Genomic DNA, 19876 nt, shown 5'->3' with positions numbered 1-19876 from the left:
TTCAAGTGTCAGAAGGAGACTAGGAGTAATCTTCTGCAGAGTGCCACTTCTTCCTCTTCTTTAAATTAGCTGTAATCTATCACTTAAATGCTTCAAACATTGAAAGTGGTCTCCAGCCAATTTCCATAGCAGTTAAGACAGCTCTAAAATAATGAGAAATTAAGATGTTCAGTTGTCAGGGAAAGCCCAATTACAGATATGGTGATGCAAAGGATGTTTCTTTATAGTGTCTGGTCAGGAAATCCATCTGCATAAGGGTCACACTCAAATCTTAGTCATTTTGGCTGGCACTCACCTATTACTCCTCAGCAATGAGAATTATTCTATTTGGGTTTTATCCTGGACACTGTCCACTAGGAAAAAAAAGGTATAAAGAATAGAGAATGAATATAGAGAAATGGAGGGCTAAGAGGAGAGAGATGTATACTCATTCACCAAATATTCATTGAATTCTCCCAAATGCCAAAGTCACACAAAGATGTCATGGTGCATACACAAATGAATCAGAACTTCTACTTTCAAAGATGTTATAAGGTAGAGAGGGATATAAGACACGTGCAGCAATAATTTTAACAAAAGGGAAATTAGAGATTGGGCCAGGCCTCTGGGCCTAAGACCCTCTTCTCTGAAACTTTCTAACCCATCTACTTCTGATGACTGGTTTGATGTCTGATTTACTGATTCCTCACCTTCCGACCCCACGGACTTGAAGCAGGGTGGGTTCCTGACCTAAAGGGCATTACACTGGCAAACTGGCAAGAATGTCAAAGGTGATACCCTCTCAAAACTTTCAACCGGGAGGCACTAAGGATTTTCATGGCAGCCACAGAGCCAATACGTGGCTTGGAGATGGCTCCTTAGTGAGCACCAACCAAAGACCCATGTCCACCAATGTTTTGTTTTGTTTTTAAGATTTACTTATTTATTTATTTATTTATTTATTTATTTATTTATGTATTTATTTATTTATTTATTCAGAGAGAGAGAGAGAGAGAGTGAGAGGCAAAGGGAGAAGCAGGCTCCATGCAGGGAGCCTGACGTGGGACTTGATCCCGGGTCCCCAGTATCACCCCGGGCTGCAGGCGGCGCTTCGCCACCGGGTCTGCCCCATGTCCACCAATGTTATGGAAAAATAGGGATTAGGAGTCCAGAGAGAAAGCCACCTGCCTTTGTCTCAGCCTTTGCAGAGGGGACATTGGTACCATGTCCCAGAGTAAAGCTGATTATGAGGGACAGTCAGAGCCGCCCGCAGTAGCTGCTAGTGGCTTTCTCATTCCCGTGAAGCCCAGATATACCTCCAGAATTTTGTTTCCATGAGATTCTTTTGAATTCTTTTGATAAATCCACACTCTACTAGAGCTTGTATACAACTCTAGCTTCACAAATTCAGGTGTGCATGAATGACCATATTTCTATATTTTTCCCAAACTCAACTAGCTTTTCCTTTTGACCTCCCAATTTGTGGTGGATGCAAAATTGTACCTCAGTCAATTGAGATTTTTGTTCCTGCATCTCCCTCCCCAAGTTGTACTGAAGTCTTGTGGGACTTATGCCAAGGCATCAGGGAGAGCTGAAGGAAGAGGTGTGGGGGTTATCTGCAGTTCAGTGCCCTTGTGGGTGTGACTTCTGAGACATTCATCACCCCGTGTGGTCTTTGGATGTGAGTCCATAGAGGCTCCATAGAAAGAGTCTCACTCCCACATGAATGGTTCTGTCAGAAATTTCTGTTTCTCCCCAGCCATTCTGAATGTTCTCAGCCAGTCTGGTGTAGAACTCATTGTAAGGCTGAGTAAGGCCTTGGCTGCCAAGACTCACCACAGACATTTTCTCTCCTGGTGTTTGTTTTACTATCTTCCTGAGGCTCATAAATCTACATATAGGGATTGTACTACTTCCATGGGGCCCTGTCTTTCTTTAGATCCATCAACGTCACCATTCTGACTGCTTCTCTCTGATTATCCTGCTCTCCCAGGGGAGGAAACTCTATTCCTCTCAGCCTGCTGGGTGTTGAGAAGAAACACTGCATAGATCAAGATGGAGGCTAGTCACTCAGCAGAATAGGATATAAAAGTATGAGTTTGATTATTGAAAAATAAAGTTATCATTCTTGCAAATCTGAGATGTAGACTGGAATTTGTATTTGCCATATTAAGGAGCCTATGCAGGAGGCCTAATAACTCTCATGGAACCTACTCCCAGATTAGTTTACAGGTGACTAATTTGCACCAATTTCTTTGAGGCAATGACTGTGACCCCAGCAGTGTTGATATTCGGAAATGAGGCAGACTCTGAGAAGTCACTGCTAACTTCAGGAACACCAGTCTTTAAAAGAACATCCCAGGATGCTTGAAATCTCCTGGGAAGTCAACAGAAAGAAAGGGCAAATACAACCTTGTTAGTTTGCTGCAGAGATTAAATTCTCCGAGTTCTAGAAAGCTGCCCAAGGAAAGTAAGGACCTCTGTCAAGGATTCTGAATTTCTCAAAGAGCAGAACTGCATAAGGGGGACAGAGAGATTCCAGCCAAACCAAAGACCTCCAGCAACCAAGAGGTCCCTTCCTACCTTGCAAAACCCACAAAACTAATGCCACACTCACATACCATAGTAGCCTGGGGTGCACTCAGAGTCTCCCTTCCAGGCCAGAGGACAGCTCTGCCGAGCCCAAGGTGACTGTTTCAGGATAGCTGTTCTGAGTAGAAGGGACATTCCTCCAAGTGGGAAAGGGCAAATGTTTTTTGCTCTTCCTTGGTTTAGGAAGATAAACACTTTATGGGAGATTCTACATCAGAAGTGAACCCACAGTTCATAATGTGGAAGCTGAGGCATGTTTGCCGGTAGTTGGCAGGGGAGGCTTGGAAACCTTGAGACTGGAATTGGGCCAGTCTGACTATCAGGACCTATGCTCATTCAGCCCTTTTTAGCCCAGGAGGTCAAAGAATCCCCAGCCCAAGTTTAAATAGTAACTGTAAGGAGGGGAGAAGAAGGATAACACATCTGAGCAGCAATTTGATAACATGTGAAGGCAGCTTTTCATGTAGGTTCTATAACCTCTGCTGGTGAGTAGTGAGAGGTTCAAATCCCAGCTCCAGCGCTCAGCAAGGCAAGCTATTTAACCTATATGCCTCTGTTTTATCATTTGAAAAATATGAACATGGTGTAGTATCTACTTCCATATGGATATTTCTAGGTTAAATGAGACCATCTACATAATGTGCTTTGTATATGATGGGAGGCAGCATTTTGGATTGCTAACTATTCCTACCTTTAAGCAAAGTGAGCTATCCTCTCCTTGAACGATTCAGTTCAAAGACATACAGAGACCAAGGGAAAAAAAGAAATAGATGGGTATGGAGGGATGCAGGGATTTGTTTCATTAAAAAAATAATACTCCCCCATATTAGTTTGCTTGCAAGGAACAGAACCCCACTAAAGGGATTTTAACTAAAACAGAAGGCCATAGATGATGAACATGAGGTGAGCAGAGGCCCTTTTTAGTTATTGAGGTAGACTCTGAAGCATGGGTCAGTGGAGATGGCATAAGAACCCAAGAGGAAGGGGCACCCAAAGGCCTTGAAACTGTTTTTATAGAGAGTGAGGACAGAAGTCAGCTGGCCACGGGTTAATAAAGAAATGAGAGATGTCCTGGAAGCAGTCAGTATAAAGAATTTAGCTTCAGAAATCTCCATGTTTTACCTGGCTGGCATTGTTTGTTTGACTGTCAGTAACAAATAGCTTAACATCGAAGGGATGTAAAAAATTTTTGAAGTCACGCGACTGGATGCAATTATGAGGGTCCAGCCACAGTCTGCATTTTGAAACCTATATTAAAAAGAACAAGAAGGTTGGGTTAGCTGGTCTCTGAGGTCCCTGCCAGCTCTGACATTCCATGTTGCCTTGAACAAATGGACTTTACAGAGGCCTTTCAGAACACACAAAGCTGACTCTTGTCTGTAGCCACAATGGAATTCTTGTAACCTTCCCACAAGTGGTAAATCCTCTGCTTCCAGCTACACCATTTTCTGCTTAGCTTCATTCAGAATCAAGGCTCCATCAGGCCACAGGCTTTGATGTAAAGTTACCCACCAAGTGACAATGGGTCCACACAGCCAGCTCTAAGTGGGAAGCTCTCCCCACAAACCCACCCACAGGGCCTGTGTAGAGTCAGGCCCCATGTGGAAGCCCTGTGCTGAGTCCCAAAGCTCCAGGGTAGTTTATGGCCACTTTATATGTCCACAGGAGGCCTGTGGACTTCTCAGCAACTGGAAAATCAGAGAGTGCCACCCCCCTCCACTGAACAGCCCCAGGGACCCAGACACAATACCAATAGGCACCAGGCCTCATTAGGGAAGACACATTTCTGCCGAACTTGCATTTCTAATGCAAAGCTGTGTTCTGGTAACCCTAGTTAAAGAAACATAAGAAACCACGAGTAACCATTTTGGCTATCTTAGAAGAAGAAAATTGATTTTTAAATTGTTGAACTCTGCTTTCCAAAGGCTATTTACTGCTACATTTGGCCTCCCCCTTATGCAAGCTATACATGTGATTCAATCCTACCTCCACCCACAACTGGTGAGCCTTGAAAGATAAACTTGCCCTAAGGAGAACCCTCGGCCACCTGGCTCCTCCACTCCAGATCCAGAGCACTATTTTCAAGGCAGCAATGAAGAGTGATACCTAAACTTTTGCACAGCCCCTTCTCCTCCCACCTGCCTGTGATCCTCTGTCTCTGGTGCCACCTGCAGGAAGTAGAAATGGCCAAGTATTTTATATCTTTCTCTGGTATTAGTTCATAAGTACTGGTGACGGTGACTGGAGGACACCACATAGGAATAGTTTGAGAAAGATGCCAAGGGGGTGGGAGGAGGTTCTAGTTGCATAGGGGATTGAAGAAGCAAAGAATGTTTATTACAAATGGTCAACTGTGCTAAAGACATCAAAAAATTAAAAAATTCAAGTAAGATAAAGATGAAAACCATTCAGTGGTTTTGGCCACTTGGATAAAGCTAATTTTGATGAGCGTAGTTCTAATAACTCAGTGGGAGACAGAAATTATAGTGCCCTGAGTGGATGGGACACAAAGAAGGGACATCATATATGGATCACGCTCTAAGTGTTCCGACCGAAGAGTAGGAATGAGGGGAACATAATATCAGGAAAGGCCTTTTTAGAACTTGAGCTTGCTCTTAGGTGGGGAGAAATAAAAAAGAAGAGATGGAAGATCCCAGGAGAGAGGACGCTAGAGGTGAGCCCTGGAAGAGGCAGGAGGAAATGGGATCCAGACACAAGTACAGATTGGTCCTGAACAAAAAGAGAGGAAGGGAAGATGAATTTAGGCATATTGCAAGTGTCTAGGTCAGAGCAGCCTCAATCTTTTTGGTAGCCTCAATTTTTTCTATGAGATGGGATGAAAGGTGTTTGCTAAGTATGGGCTGGAAGGGCTTAGAATTATCCTTGGTTTGATCCTCATTCCCTTTCCTTTCAATGCAGGCAGGCTGGGGCTAAGGACCCAGAGAGGGCTCCCACAGGACCAGCTAAGAAGCTCCCTGGGTTCATGCGGGATAGAAATCAAACTCGAGCCAGAAAAAGTGAAAACAGAGTATACTGCATCACTTGAGTGACAGAGAATAGCAGATGGAGTACCTGGGAGACTGAGAAAGGAGAGCAGAATGAGTCTCTTCGTCACTTGGGGCTAGAGGTTTATACTGGAAGGGGGTCCAGGGTACATGTTCCTTCAGGAATCGAGGGTCGGGTCTGATCAGAGATAGGTGAACTCTGATCAGAGTGACAGGTGAACAATAGGTGTTATTTTATAAATCTTCGAAGGTGGGGATCACTGATGCCAATGTTAACTGGAGTTTATTTGAAGCTAATGTCCTGAGATATATTTGGGACTTAACTCTTCTTGGATGTTATCAGATGTTTGGGGTTTAGGAGAAACTCAGAGAATGATTAACTTTCTTGCTTCCTTCCTTGAGTGGAAACATAGTGGTTTTTGCCTAGATTCAAGGTAAAATATAGAAAATGAGTAAACAGGGCCCAACAGGAAAACAGCAAAGGTGGAGCCTTTCTACAATGGATGCCCTTCGACTTTCCTATATCACTTTGGTAATATAAAATTGCTTGTCTGTACATTGATGTTACTCCTGGTATGTCCAAGACAGTCCTGGTATATGTCTATTTTCAAGGTTTAATTATTTATAGTAACCATTCTATCAATATAGCGTCCCAGTTGGATCAGTAAACTATATGGTGCCTATATATTTAAGAGAGAGAGAGTGAAAGACTGATCTTTCATCAGCCTGTATTCTTTTCTCCTTAGTGCAAGCTCCTGCATCAGATACAGAGGAGGTGAAGTATAATATTGACCCAATGTTGGCACTTTCCTAGGTAGAAAAGTTGAAGTAGAAGGCTAGGTGTTCATTAGATCTTAAAGTTCTAACAAGTGAGTAGCATGAGGACAATGACATCCATCAATGCTGCTTCTGTGACCTACATACAAGTAAGGAGACCAGAAAAGTTTATGATTTTAGGGATTTACAAAGGCCTGCAGGGCCCATATAACCTGTGTTCACCTCCAACCTTCCACCCTTCCCTCTTGTTTACTCCTCTATGGAAAAGAAGATGGCCTTAGAATTTACATGAAGATTTCACTGCTGAAAGGAGGAAGGAGGGAAGTGCCTAGAAGTTCAGCAAATACAGCAGCCCAGATCCTTAACACATCAAAGTTAAAACTTTGTTTTACAACTAAGACGGACCCCAACTACCACTACCTGAGAGTGGCCCTTATGCCAAAGGAGGGATGTGGGATTTCTGTGAAACACGGACAGAGGTAGAGGGACCTTGAGATTGGCAAGGGAGGGGAAATCTAGGGATCGCCAGAGGATGGGAAATATGGTAGCCCTAAATTAGCAAACATCAAAAGGCCACATGGAAGGAGTGGCAATTGTGGGCTTTTTAAAGAGATTACAATGCTTCCTAGTCAAACTCCAGCAACCTATCATTTTACTAAGCTGTTTCTTTTCCCTAAGTAGCAGTTTGTGAAACCTGAAGCTCTAAAGAACAAGACACCAGATACGTCTGGAGTGGAGTGATAAGGAAAAGTCAACTCTGCACTAGACAATTACCCTAAGTACATCTCCTCCTCAGGGGCTAGACACTCCACGTTTCCTCTGCTTGTGATACTCCTGTGTCTTCATGGCTAGTCCCTCACTGCCTGCAGGTCTCTGCTGAAACATCCTTTAATTGGTCACCTTTGGAAAATAACTCCTCATCCCACGTAACCTGCTTTATTTTTCTCCATAACACCTATCTCTGCACCTGATATACATGTGTCTTTGTTTATTGTCTGTCTTCCCACGCTATAATGTGAACTCCATGCGGCAGGGACTTGGTTTGGGCATTGCAACAACTCCAGTGTCTATAACCATTCTTGGGCCATAATGAGTTTTTAATGACTATGTGTTGAATGAGTGAATAAATAAATGAATGAGTAGGTTACTAAGAGTATTAACACAATGTCTGTCTTCACAGAATTTTGATAAGTCCTCATGATCAAATTGGGGAGATATTCTAAGAGAGTAACTAAATCTTGTTATGAGTAGAGGAGTTGCCTCTTTCCCACATGGGAAAATCCTTGTTGGGCAGGAAAGCTATGCTCAGTTTCTGAGATCAAGGCTGTAAAAAAAGGATATTAATATTTAAAAACAAAAACCAGAACCCTGTGGAGCAGGCATCATTGTTGCAGATTAATGCTAAGATGTGGAACAGTATTTGCTCAAAATCATCCAGCCGATGAGTCTTGATCCTTGACCCTAGGATTTGGTCTTCTGACTCCAAATTCCATCCTGTTTCTATAGCTGAACACGCCTCCCTTCCTATAACAGTAAAAGGAAACTCTTTGGCCAACTCTTTCCTGGCCTTCTCATCCCTGCTCCCCAACATCTATTTGCATTATGCTCACCAGTGATTACACAACAGCATGTCTCTGTTCTCATAATATCCTACCTCTGGGGGCATTCAAGTTGATGATTCCCTCCTTGAATCATTGACCTTTCTTGGCTTCTGTACAGCACAGGTTCCTGGTTGGGCTGCTGCTTCCGTAGATACATCTTCATGGCTTCCTTTGCTGGTTCCTTGGTCTGAGAGAGGAGGAATATAAGCCCCAGAGGTCAGCCCTGCCTCCCCTTTTCTTCTCCCTCTGCAAACTCTTTTCCATCCTGGTTTGAAGCATTACATGGAAATAACTCCCAAATTCCTATCTCTAGTTCTGAAACTCCCCCTGGGTTTCAGCCTTATTCTTGTTGCCTAAAGCCTTGTTGTGAGCTGAATGCTTGTGCCCACCCCTGGCCCCATTCCTGTGTTGAAATCCTACTCCCCAGTGTGATGGTATTAGGAGGAGGGGACTTGAGGAGTTGCTTAGGACATGAAGGTAGAGCCCTCGTGATAGGATTAGTGCACTTATGAAGGAAACCTGAAAGCTTGTCCTCCTATCTCTGCTCTCAGCCATGTGTGGATAGAAGAGGGCTGTCTGCAAACCAGAAAGCAAGTCCTGATCAGGCTCCAGATCTACTGGCACCTTGATCTTAGGCTTTCCCAGCCTCCAGAAATGTGAGAAATACTTGTGTATCTTGTAAGACACCCAGTCAATTGTATTTTGCAATAGCAGCCTGGGGCTGCATAAGGAAAGTTTACTTGCCTCCTCTCTCAGAGATCAAATAGGCATCTCAAAATTAATATGATGAATATAGGAGCCTTCACTTGTGCCCCCAAACCTGGTCCTCCCTCATCTCTGTAACTAAAGCCACATGCACCCAGTGGTTCAAGACCAACCTTAGGAATCAGCCTTCATCATTAGTCTCTGTTCCTCATATCCCAGATTCTCTCCTTCTAACATGACCCAGGACACCTGGGTGGCTCAGTGGTTGAGCGTCTGCCTTTGGCTCAGAGCATGATCTTGGGGTCCTGGGATTGAGTCCCACATCAGGCGCCCTGCTGGAGCTGCTCCTCTCTCTGCCTATATCTCTACCTCTCTCTCTCTGCATCTTTTATGAATAAATAAATAGTCTTAAAAAAATAAATAAACCTGACCTGAATCAGCCTGCTTCACTGCATAGCTACTGCTCCCCAACGCTTGTCACCATCATCTCTGTGGGCTATCCCGAGGATCTGAAACAGTGGCTGACACATAGCAGGTACTCAATACCTATTTGATGAAGGGATGAATTTGAAGTCTTTTCTTCAATTTGGAGTTGCCAGTTTATTGATTTCATGGGAGAGTACTTGAGAGCCAGGAATTCCTTCTGCAGCAGAACTCAGAGACCCCAGGAAAAATTTAGACATTAGTGAGGTATGCCTCCTCTTACCCCAAAATGCCAGCCCTGCCCCTGCTCCCATGGGACCTTTCTGTTCCTCTGCTGTCTTCATGACTTCTCATAATGAAAACCTATGCTGAAGATAGGAGCTGAGATTTCCCATTGGGAAATAGAGATCAGCCTTGGCCACTTCAAGGACTGTTCTCTCAGAGCGTTGGTGAGCAAGACCTTAAAATGATGGAGGAAAGTTAAACAGATAGGAGTCAGTGGAAAATTTTCTTCTATTTCCTCTAAGAGCTCCAGAGACTCAGGGAAGTAGGAGGTGCTTCCTTTAGCCCAAATTAGATTCCCGGTGAGCCCAAAAATACCAGCAGCACCGAAGACCCTTGTGGCCACATGGGTGCCAGAACAGTTGCTGAAACTGAGAGGAGGTAATCCAAGTGACACCTTCATGATGTATCTGGATTTCTCTGCCTTCCTCTAGCTTCTAGCCCTACCATCTCTCCTTCCTATTAGGAATTGGGCGATGCTTCTGTTTTTAACATCACGAGAGGGAAAGACACGTATCTAGGGGGAAATGCGACTAAAGAACTTATGAGATGAGCGATGAATCTCCCTCTGTCTACTAGTAAGAGTTGGGACTAAAAGCCAAGTCTCTCTAAAACCAAAGCCCTGAGGTATCATGCTGCACTGGCTCCCGTACCTGCTGTACTGGGCCACGCACTCTGCTAAGAGCATCCACAGGTGCTTGGAAAATGTCACCTAATGAAACAGTATCCAGGAGCCAGCTGGGACCTACACACAGTGTGTGTTCTGGGGGAAAGCTGCCCTGTGCCTCCTCATTGAAAGTTTTAGGATTGGAGAGATCCTCCTGGTGGTGACTGACTCCATTATTCACTTCACAGAACATGCGGGATCCCCCTCCTCATGAAGCCTGGTTTCTTAAGAGACTTTCAAATGAGCACTCTTGAGCAGCACCCTGTCCCCTGAACCGCCATCGAAGGGCTGCTTACACTGTGAAAATGGGTCTAAATTTATTTGACCATCAGCAAATGTCTGGTTTTCTTTTGGTAAATATTGGAAGCTGATATTTCGGTGGTTCTAAGTAGGGGTACAGGGTGGATAGACACCACCTTCATCATAACCCAATACCAGGTGGTGGGATAATGAAAGGGACAAATTCCACCCAAAGTCACAATTCAGTCCCATAGCCTGTGTAGGGGAGAAGAGGCCCCATGTCTGCCCTGGTCACACAGCCGCCCTCACATGAAAGCCTGTTCCAAGGTGAGTGGGTGCCCATCTTTACAGTTAAGTCCAGTGATAAAGCTCTCCTTATAGTCCTCGGAAGGAGGTCCAAAGGGATTTTAGATCTGGAAACCAATTATTAAAATCCTGGGCTTTGCAGAATTTTAAACACTGTTCATTCAAGGACAGTGAATCTTTTTAAAAAAATTTTTTAAAGATTTAGTTTATTTATTCATGAAAGACACAGAGAGAGAGAGAGAGAGAGAGAGAGAGGCAGAGACACAGACAGAGGGAGAAGCAGGCTCCCTGCAGGGAGCCCAGGGTCCTCAATCCCAGGACCCCGGGATCATGATCTGAGCCAAAGGCAGACACTCAACCACTGAGCTCCCCAGTTGCCCTCAAGGACAGCGAGTCTTATAGAGAATCCAAATCAAACTCTATCGCACACCATGAAACTTAACACATAATTATCTGACATCCCTTATGCTAATTAGCATGCTCTTTTAAAAAGGTTTTATTTCAATAAGAATACTTTAAGTGCCCTGAAATCGACTTCTGGGGTTTAGATTTCTGTTTAGTATTCTGCATAACTAATAACCCTGTGATTTTCAAAAACTACTAATCACCTCTCGTATGAAGCTCACGGTGAACTTGTACAAAAAAGTTATAGTTCAAATTATTCTAAAGTAAATTAATCTAAGGACAATATGACATTGACTCTAGTGCTGCCACTTAAGGCCCTCACTCATGGGTAGCTCTCACCTTCCTTGACAGCAACTAGCTGTCAATTTCTGTTTCTCTATTTCTCTCTCTTGTAACTCCCTCCTTTCCCCCTCCTCTCTTTGTCTGTCTCTTTCTCTCTCTCTCTCTCTCTCTCTCTCTCTCTCACATGCACACAGGCACACAGATCTTCAACACACTTCTCTGCTTGAATAGGAAGGAACAGAGAACATTAGGCAACAGTGTGCACTTTCACGAGGCTCCTATTTCTCTGGCTCAGCAAAACTTGTGATTTAGTTCATTTACCCTCCATGGAGCAGTTCTCAGAAACCATAGACAACATGAATGCTGTATGCATGACTGGAAGGTTCAGAAAAGGCTGTTTGGTCTTTGTGTGAGTTTGGGGTTTCACATCCTAAAAATGCTCCTGCGCAAATGGTACATGAATAACTCCCACTGCGGTGGGTATGGGATTCTGTGATTGAGGGGCCGCGGCTTCCTAGTTACACAATCACACCCCAGGGCCCGAAAATAAAGGCTCATTGCATTCTTTCCCCAACCAGTCACATGCCTTCTGCAGCAAACTGCTGTGTGGGGGTCACCTCCTCCTCCTGTCATGCCACACAGTCCGCCTTAACCGCTCCTCCACTGTCATTCGCTCTGCTGCTTCCTGATGATTTGAGTGCCCACATCTTTACTATAAAGCACACAGATAGGTCTAATATTTTAGATAGCCTCATGGCACCTTGCAGAGGGTAGGTGCTTCTCAAATTTTTGTTTCCCTTTTCTCTATAGTTTATTTATTCACTTATTCAATGATTTTTGGATTCCCAGGTAGAATATTCAAAAGTGACTCCAGAGGGACAATTTCAAGGTGGCTTAATTTTTCACATGGAGATCTGCTCCTGGGTGAGTCTATTCCGGGTATCTAGAAAAGGCATGCAGGTCAGATTGTGGAGACAAAAATAGTTTAATGGGAAGTTGGTTCAGGCTGTAAGCTAGCCTGCCTCTTTCTAACATGTCTCTTGGACTGATAAAAAAAAAATTAGTAATAATAACAACAAAAATTAGTTTTTTTGAGAGTGTTTGCTTTTTGCCAGATGCTGTTATAAGTGCTTTACTCATTTAATCCACACCATAACTTTATAAGGTAAGTACTATTAATATCCCCGTTATATAGATTCCATGGTACCTAGAATTCTACTGTTAGAGATTCATTTAAACCACTCCCTCTTTCAGGCAATTCTCTCAATTCAAATGCACATACTCCTCAGTATGACAATGTGATGAAGCATTCCAAGATGAAGGACAAATCTTAGTGTAAATTAATGGACAAAATGCCTCACCTCCTAAAAGTCTCTACTTTTTGGCAGAGCTGGAGGAGAAGGCTCTGAAGAGAGAGCATAGGCAGGTGCAGAGGCAGAAAGTGGGATAAACACCTGTATCATAGTCTGGAAGCCCTGGATCTAGGGTTTAACTGGGTAATGCCTGCAGATGTTGAGAAACCCTGTTTTATCTGGAGCTGCACCTGTATGGCTAGAAGTCCTGCAGTCCTGGTGCTGCGGGGAAGTGATTAATGGTGAGTCTAAGTCCCATGAGCACCCTCCAGTGGCTATTGTGAATTTCAGGAGCCTAAATCCAATGGGTGTCTCCAGGTCTCAATCTTTCCCCCACTGTCTGCTCAATGCCAGTGGAAGAGCTGGAAGGGAGTCCTATCCTTGACAGGTACTGTCGTCCCCTCCATGCGCATGAATTTATGTAAAAGAATTTATGGAGCGTGAGGCTTCTCTCCTCATGATGAAACTCCTCCAATTCCCCAGTCTGTTAACTTTATGGAAATAGTTTTGTGGGGCAAGAGAAAGGTACGAAGTTCCTTTTCCTGAAGAGGGAGCATGAAGGGATACCTGGGTGGCTCAGTGGTTGAGCATCTGCCTTTGGCTCAAGGTGTGATCCCGGGCTCCTTGCAGTGAGCCTGCTTCTCTCTCTGACTATGTATTTGCTTCTTTCTGTGTCTCTCATGAATAAATAAATAAAATCTTTACAAAAAAAAAAAAAAAGGAGCATGAAAACCAGGGACCTCTTTCTCTTTTGTGCCAACTCAACTAAACACACCAAATCAGTGTGGGGGCTTGTACTCTCCAAACCAGCAGAGTGATATCTTCATTACTCTCCTAGGAATATTAATGAGCTTAGCAACAATAGCAATCTCCTTCTGGTGTCTATGAAACCAACGGACAACATCCTTACTTGAGCATAAATCTCTATGACACCCTATTGAAGTTGATCATCCATTCTCAAAACAATGAAGGGGCTTTATTAGAGCTTTTCTTTCTTATTTCTGTAGTTTTTAAGCCCCTGGATAATTGCTTTGGTCCTTACGTGAAGTGTATAAAACACCAAAATTATTGGGCAAGTGTAAGCCTGAGACTCATTCTAGGTTCTTCTCTGGCTGATGTTGAGTGGAGCTGTTTGTTCTCCCAGTCCATAGATCATGTCCACATTTGCCAAGCTAGGTTTCTGCTGACTTCTGATCAAACCACCCAGCCTGTTGGATGGAAGGGGGTGTGGTGCAGTACTTCCCAGCCTCTAGAGGGCTAATTTTTTTATTCAAGTGACTGATAAAACACCCATGCAACAGAAATTGAACTGTCCAGCCATGGCCCCTGGCTTCCTGTCTCTCATATCAGCTGCCTCATTCCTACTGTGCTGGGGGTTGTGAAGAGGTCTGGTGGATGATTGGCCAACCTGTGGGAAGCTCTGAAAGCGTCTACTTAGAATGCTTCAAAGATTTTATGTTCAAAGTCAGCCGTCAAAAATAATGACTAGAGTGGTTCTTTCATCCTACCAGTAACTTGACCACTGACACTTCAGCGGAAACCAAAGAATGAAGCATGATTTGCCACCCTGTAAAGTATAAATCACTGTGGCTTCTTGAGATTGTATGTGTAGGAGGAAGAGGTCTGCTCTATGCTTAGCTTCAAAGCACTTACTTATTTTTTTCTAGGTAAAATATGTTATTCAAACATCAGCTGAGCATGAATCTCTTAGTTATAGGAGCAAATTCATCCTTCCCAGGAGACTGTTCACCATGCTCTGCAGCATCTGCGTATGCCTCTGAAAGTTTTGTCCTCGAGGCAGCAGGTAGCAAGGAATATCTCAAGTGCTCCAGGGATCAACGACTAATAAGGGAGAATTTGGGTAGTCATCTTAAAAGTTAATAACCCTATCTGGTAATTTTGATTGTTAGAAAAATAATCTCTCCAATTTCTAAGGAACAAAGCTTCTGAAAGGGCTGTCATTAGATTTGGGATCTTGAAATGGGATGTGCCACTTGAGGGCGCCATCAGGTTTTAAGAAAAGAACTTTCTGCTACTTTAAAGTGCTGTCTTTGGATGCAATCTATATCCAAAGAGTTCTATGAAATAAGACTGAATTTAGGTCTCACTTCTAGGAAACGGAAGGGAAACAGTAATCTAGTCTCTTTAGACTCAAGTGGGATTAACCAAGATCCAGTTGACAAGTTCTAAATTCCCTTTAACAAAGCTGCCTTTACCCAGCCAAATGAAATAAAAAGGGATACTGTGTTAAAAGATGCCCTGTGTATTTTTGTAGAAGAGACAGTTGCCTAAGATCAACATTCCAATGGCAAGTGAGAAAAATAGTGGGAACAAATTGCATAATAGGGGCCTTCTGATTTTAAAGTGGAAACTGAAACCGTTTGGGTTCCATGGGGGAAAACTGCTTTACTCGGGGGTTCGAAGACTCCCAGAGAGAAGAAAAGCTGCTATGTGACCTCGGCTTCCTTATCAGGTACTGTCTGCCTGTCGCAGGTCCTATTTCAGCAGGGACTAGTGGAAAATTAGATAGAAGGCCAAGATTCCCAGACTAGCTGCTGTAGAGGGCTCCCGCGGGAGAGAATGTACGAAGCCTCTAGAGTGCATTTTCAAATTCAAGAAAGTGTATCAGTGTTCATGCAGAATCTTCAGAATGAGACACTCCATAGGGAAGTAGACCAGAACAGAGATATCTGTTAAAGAGAACGGAATAGGGCAGCATCAATCCCAATTTGAATTTCCTTTCCCTGCCTTCCCACCTTACCCAATCTAGTCAATCCTTGGTGCTCAGTGCAACGTCCGTGCCTTCCATGGTGCTTTCTTTGTTTTTCCAAATGATCATTTCATTTCTTAAATTTTCTTCTGCCATTATGTTGCTCTAATCATTTCATATGTGAATCCAGCTTTCCCTGCTGGACTATAAGACCCCCCCAAAACAAGGAACAAATACCCCATCTTTATAATTCCTATTGCCCAGCCCAGGAACATATCAGACACATAATTAATGTTTTCAAATTTACTGAGTTATCTAAAGAGAAATAAGAAGATAAAAAAAGGTTTCCTTCCATTTGCTTGTCTTTAAAGGAAAAGAAGTTGATCTCTATTAGTGAAAAGGCTTGAGGGTGTTAAAGACTTGAAAAGAGATATGGATTCAAGTTTAAAAACACACACATACTGGACCATAGTTCTTCTTTATCTCCTCCACCTAGTTCGCCCAGTCCCCCGCACTCAGTATTTATGAGTCTATTTTCGTTTCTTAGATTCCATATATAAGTGAATTGTGTGGTGTTTGTCTTTCTCCAGCCGACTTATTTCCTTTAGCTGATGCCCTTTAGGTGCCTCTGTGTTGTTGTAAATGGCAAAATCTCATCCTTTTTTATGGCTAAGTAAAATTCCACTGTCATACACACACACACACACACACACACACATATACCATAAATAAGTCACAAAGCATAGGGAATATAGTCAATAATATTGTAATAATATTCTATGGTAATGGATGATGACTGTACTTATCCTGGGGAACACTGGGTACTGAATAGAATTGTCAAATCACCATGTTGTACACCTGAGACTAATAGAACCTTGTGTACCAACTATACCTCAATAATGAGTATTAAAACACACACATATTAAATTCTCTACCCTCGAGGCTTTTTCTTTGAAGGTAAATTATCCTGCAAGTAATATAACAATCCAAGAGTTGTATTTTAGGAAAATGAATCTAATAGTATTGTAAATGTTAATCAGGAGAAGGGAAAACCTGGCGTCCAATATTCATTATTGTTTATCAAATGCTGACTCCATGAACATGGCCACTTCATATTTATTATCTTTATTATTTATTTATTTATTTATTTATTTATTTATTTTTAAAGATTTTTATTTATTCATTCATGAGAGACACAGAAAGAGAATGAGGCAGAGACACAGGCAGAGGGAGAAGCAGGCTCCATGCAGGGAGCCCGACGTGGGACTTGATCCCGGGTCTCCAGGATCACACCCTGGGCCGAAGGTGGTGCTAAACCGCTGAGCCACCCGGGCTGCCCCATATATTTATTATCTTTAAACTCCAGGAGTCTTGCTTGGAGCGAATTAAGCAACTCCTTTAGGCCTAGAGTGAAAGGGTGGTAGAACCAAGATGCAAGTTCTGAGTATATGATTCAAAGATTATGATCCTTTCACTACACTGAGACTTGTCTTTCTGGGAAAATGGCTGTGGGATTTGAAGCTGCAGCCCAAGCAAGCACTGAGCCAGAGCTGGGGAGGAATAGTGATGAGATGTGGCTCCAGCCCTCCTCCCGAGCTCAGCCTTCGTGGGTGGTGCAAGTGCCCGCCCCTCCCTGGTCCGATCAGGGGGCTGGGCTCTAAGCCCTGTGGGTGCTGCTGTGGGACCAGTTGGAGGCTTCTCATCTCACTGTGGTCTCGTCTCATTATTAGCCAGCCACCTGGAGAGCTGGGATTGCAGCCAACTCCTCCTTGCATTTCCAGCAGGGCCTTGCCCATCACTGGTACTCCGTACATGTGGAATTGAATCTTCTAGAGGGAGATAGAGAAGTCTAACTACAATTATGGCAGTAGGGCTGGAAAGGAAGTATGGATTCAAATGGTGATGCCGAAAAAAATCTAGAATTATCGACTAGTATATGTGAAAGCGAGAAAGACTTACATGTGATTCTATATAGGTCCAGGAAAAAAAAATATTCAGAGGAGAGGTGGTTAGAGTGGGAGGGGGTTGGGGCCTGACATACTTGGAGCATTACAATGACATTCCAGATGGAGTTAAAATCATGGGGCTGATGGTGGTGAGACAAACCAACTGGAGATGTGTGTTTGCCCATCCTGCTGGCCGGGACTTAAAAACTATCCTGAATTTCACTTCGTTTCATTTCCTCTCATACCACACTAACTGGTCTGGGCCACCAGCGCTTTTGGTCCTGATTATGAGAGATGCTTCTGAACTGGTTTGGCTGTTTTCAGGTTTTGCACCCCCGGCTCACCCCTGACCCGTAGGCAACGTCATCCTTCTAAAATGTCATTCAGTTTGTGCCTCTGCTAGAGCCTGGCCATGGCCTCCCTCCACACTCCGAGTAAAAGTCCGAGTCCTCATAGAAGCCTGCTTGACCCCACCTGATGGGCAGAAGCCCTGCCATCACCCTCAGACCTCGCCCTCCAGCACCCCGTTCCCTCTGACCCAGCTCCAGCAGCACCAGCCTCCGGCCTACACTGTAAGTCAGCCAGGGCCACCCACAGCCTGGGCCTCTGTCCGGGCTGCTTCTCCTGCTGAGAGCCTCTCCTTCCGCTCATCCCGCTCATCCCGATGGTTCACTCCCCTGCCTGCTGGAGGACTTTGCTCAAATGTCATTTTCTGGGTAAGGCCTCCTGCAACCCTTCACTTCCAAGTGACAGTAACCCTACCCCAAACTGACTCTCCTTGCCCTGTTTTGTTTTCTCCCCAGGTCTTATCACCCTCTGACATCCTGCATATTTTCTTTGCTTACTAAATTACTGTTAATTGTTTATTATCCCTCTCCTGACACTAGAAGCTGTGTGTGTGTGTGTGTGTGTGTGTGTGTGTGTGTGTGTGTTTCAGCAAACACTAAGAATGATGCTTGGCATGTGGTGAGCAGTAACTAAATATTAGTTGAATGCCTATTGAATTATTGATGCAGACTAATAGTTTTAGCTGTGAGACAGCCAAGGGCAAGAATGTAAACAGAGAAGAAGGGGACTTTGAACCAACCTTGGCACAGGGGGCTGGGTGTCTGGTCACACCCAAGGCCACGTCACTGAGCTGGAACATAAGCCTATTCACTGACTCCTAGACCACCTGTTGGTCAAGGTACAAAGCAGCTTCATCTCCCAGAGACTGGAAAGCCCAATAAGGGTGAAAGAGTTAGGAGGGAGAGGTATTAACCATTACTGATGACGTGTCAGATCACCAATGCCCAGGGGAAAAAAAAGATAATTATTTTTCGGTCTGTGGCAGCAGACACAACTAAGGATCTGGTGACTTTGCTTGTGGAGGCTGATCCAGGGATTATTATTTTATTATCACTGCTGCCCTACTGTACCCCCTAGAGAAACAAGAGTTACTTTAAAATTAGGCAGGAATCAAACTGACCTCTAGATGTGAACTGTCACCAGAGCATGAGTTACTTTATTGAAATATAGCAGTAGCTTACTAACTTGTGCCCTGGCAGCAGAGAAAACTCAATGTACTTTCTCCAGGAGCTTTAAATGTCACCAGAGATACTTAAAAGACAACAGGTTTGTATCACTTGATGATGCAGTGATATCCTGTTTCCTCTAGCTTTCTCCTAAAAATCTTCTGGTTATTTGCCTGGAACTTTTTACCGTCAAGGTGGTCGTGTGTCTTGAATCATGAAATGTGGGCCCATTGTCCTCTGTCCAAACCCATAAGGTTATTTCAGAAGACATCAGCCCATCATGAGTCCCTGGAAAATTGGTTCATTGAAAGAAAGCTGTGTGACTAATTGCCCGTGGTCCTCCAGACCCAGCTGTCAGGCCGAGTGTTCAGCCAAGCAGCAAGACTCCACTACAAATATCTGCTGATTAGCTCTGCAGCCAGGCAATAAATTGGAAAGCCAAAGAGTAGAGCCAGACCAGTGAAAAATAATTGCCTACTCATCATTGAATCTAGACATGAGAAGACCTCAGGGAGCATCGTTATGAAAATGGCGAAATCTTTGCAATTGTCAGCAGCAATTCTGTGCAGCAGTCTCCATACATGTGATGATCTGTGATAGGATCATCATCATTGCCACCATCATCAACAGCCACAGAAGCAGAATATATTCATTAAATTCCCACTGTCTGTACAGTGCTATTCTGACCACCCAGCAAGCATACTGTCCAGTGCCCCTAGCATTTAGATGTTCACTAACTAATCTAGAATTGTTGCCTAAGGCTGAAGCTGCTTTTCACAGAGATCAGCTTCCATCTGCCTGATGTGTTACCTCATAGTTGTTATTTTAACCTTTCCAACATGATTCATGCTGTCATCAGACACAGGCTACTTTGGATTCCCTGCCCAGAAAGAGTGATGAGATAACATCTGAATAGTATTTTCATGAGTATGAATCCATTTATTCCTCATCATAACTCTGAGGGGCAGGTTTTTTTTTTTCTTTACCGGTTTATAAGTGATGAAACTGAATCTCAGATAAGAAAGGTGACCTATTGATTCATAATCTTGGGTAAGTGGTCGAGTTCATGTTTGATGACTCTGGGAGAAAA

This window comes from Canis lupus, chromosome 4 (assembly GCF_011100685.1).
Source record: "Canis lupus familiaris isolate Mischka breed German Shepherd chromosome 4, alternate assembly UU_Cfam_GSD_1.0, whole genome shotgun sequence".
Classification (NCBI taxonomy): domain Eukaryota; kingdom Metazoa; phylum Chordata; class Mammalia; order Carnivora; family Canidae; genus Canis; species Canis lupus.
The sequence above is the reverse complement of the archived record's forward strand: the minus strand, read 5'-3'. Positions refer to the sequence as shown.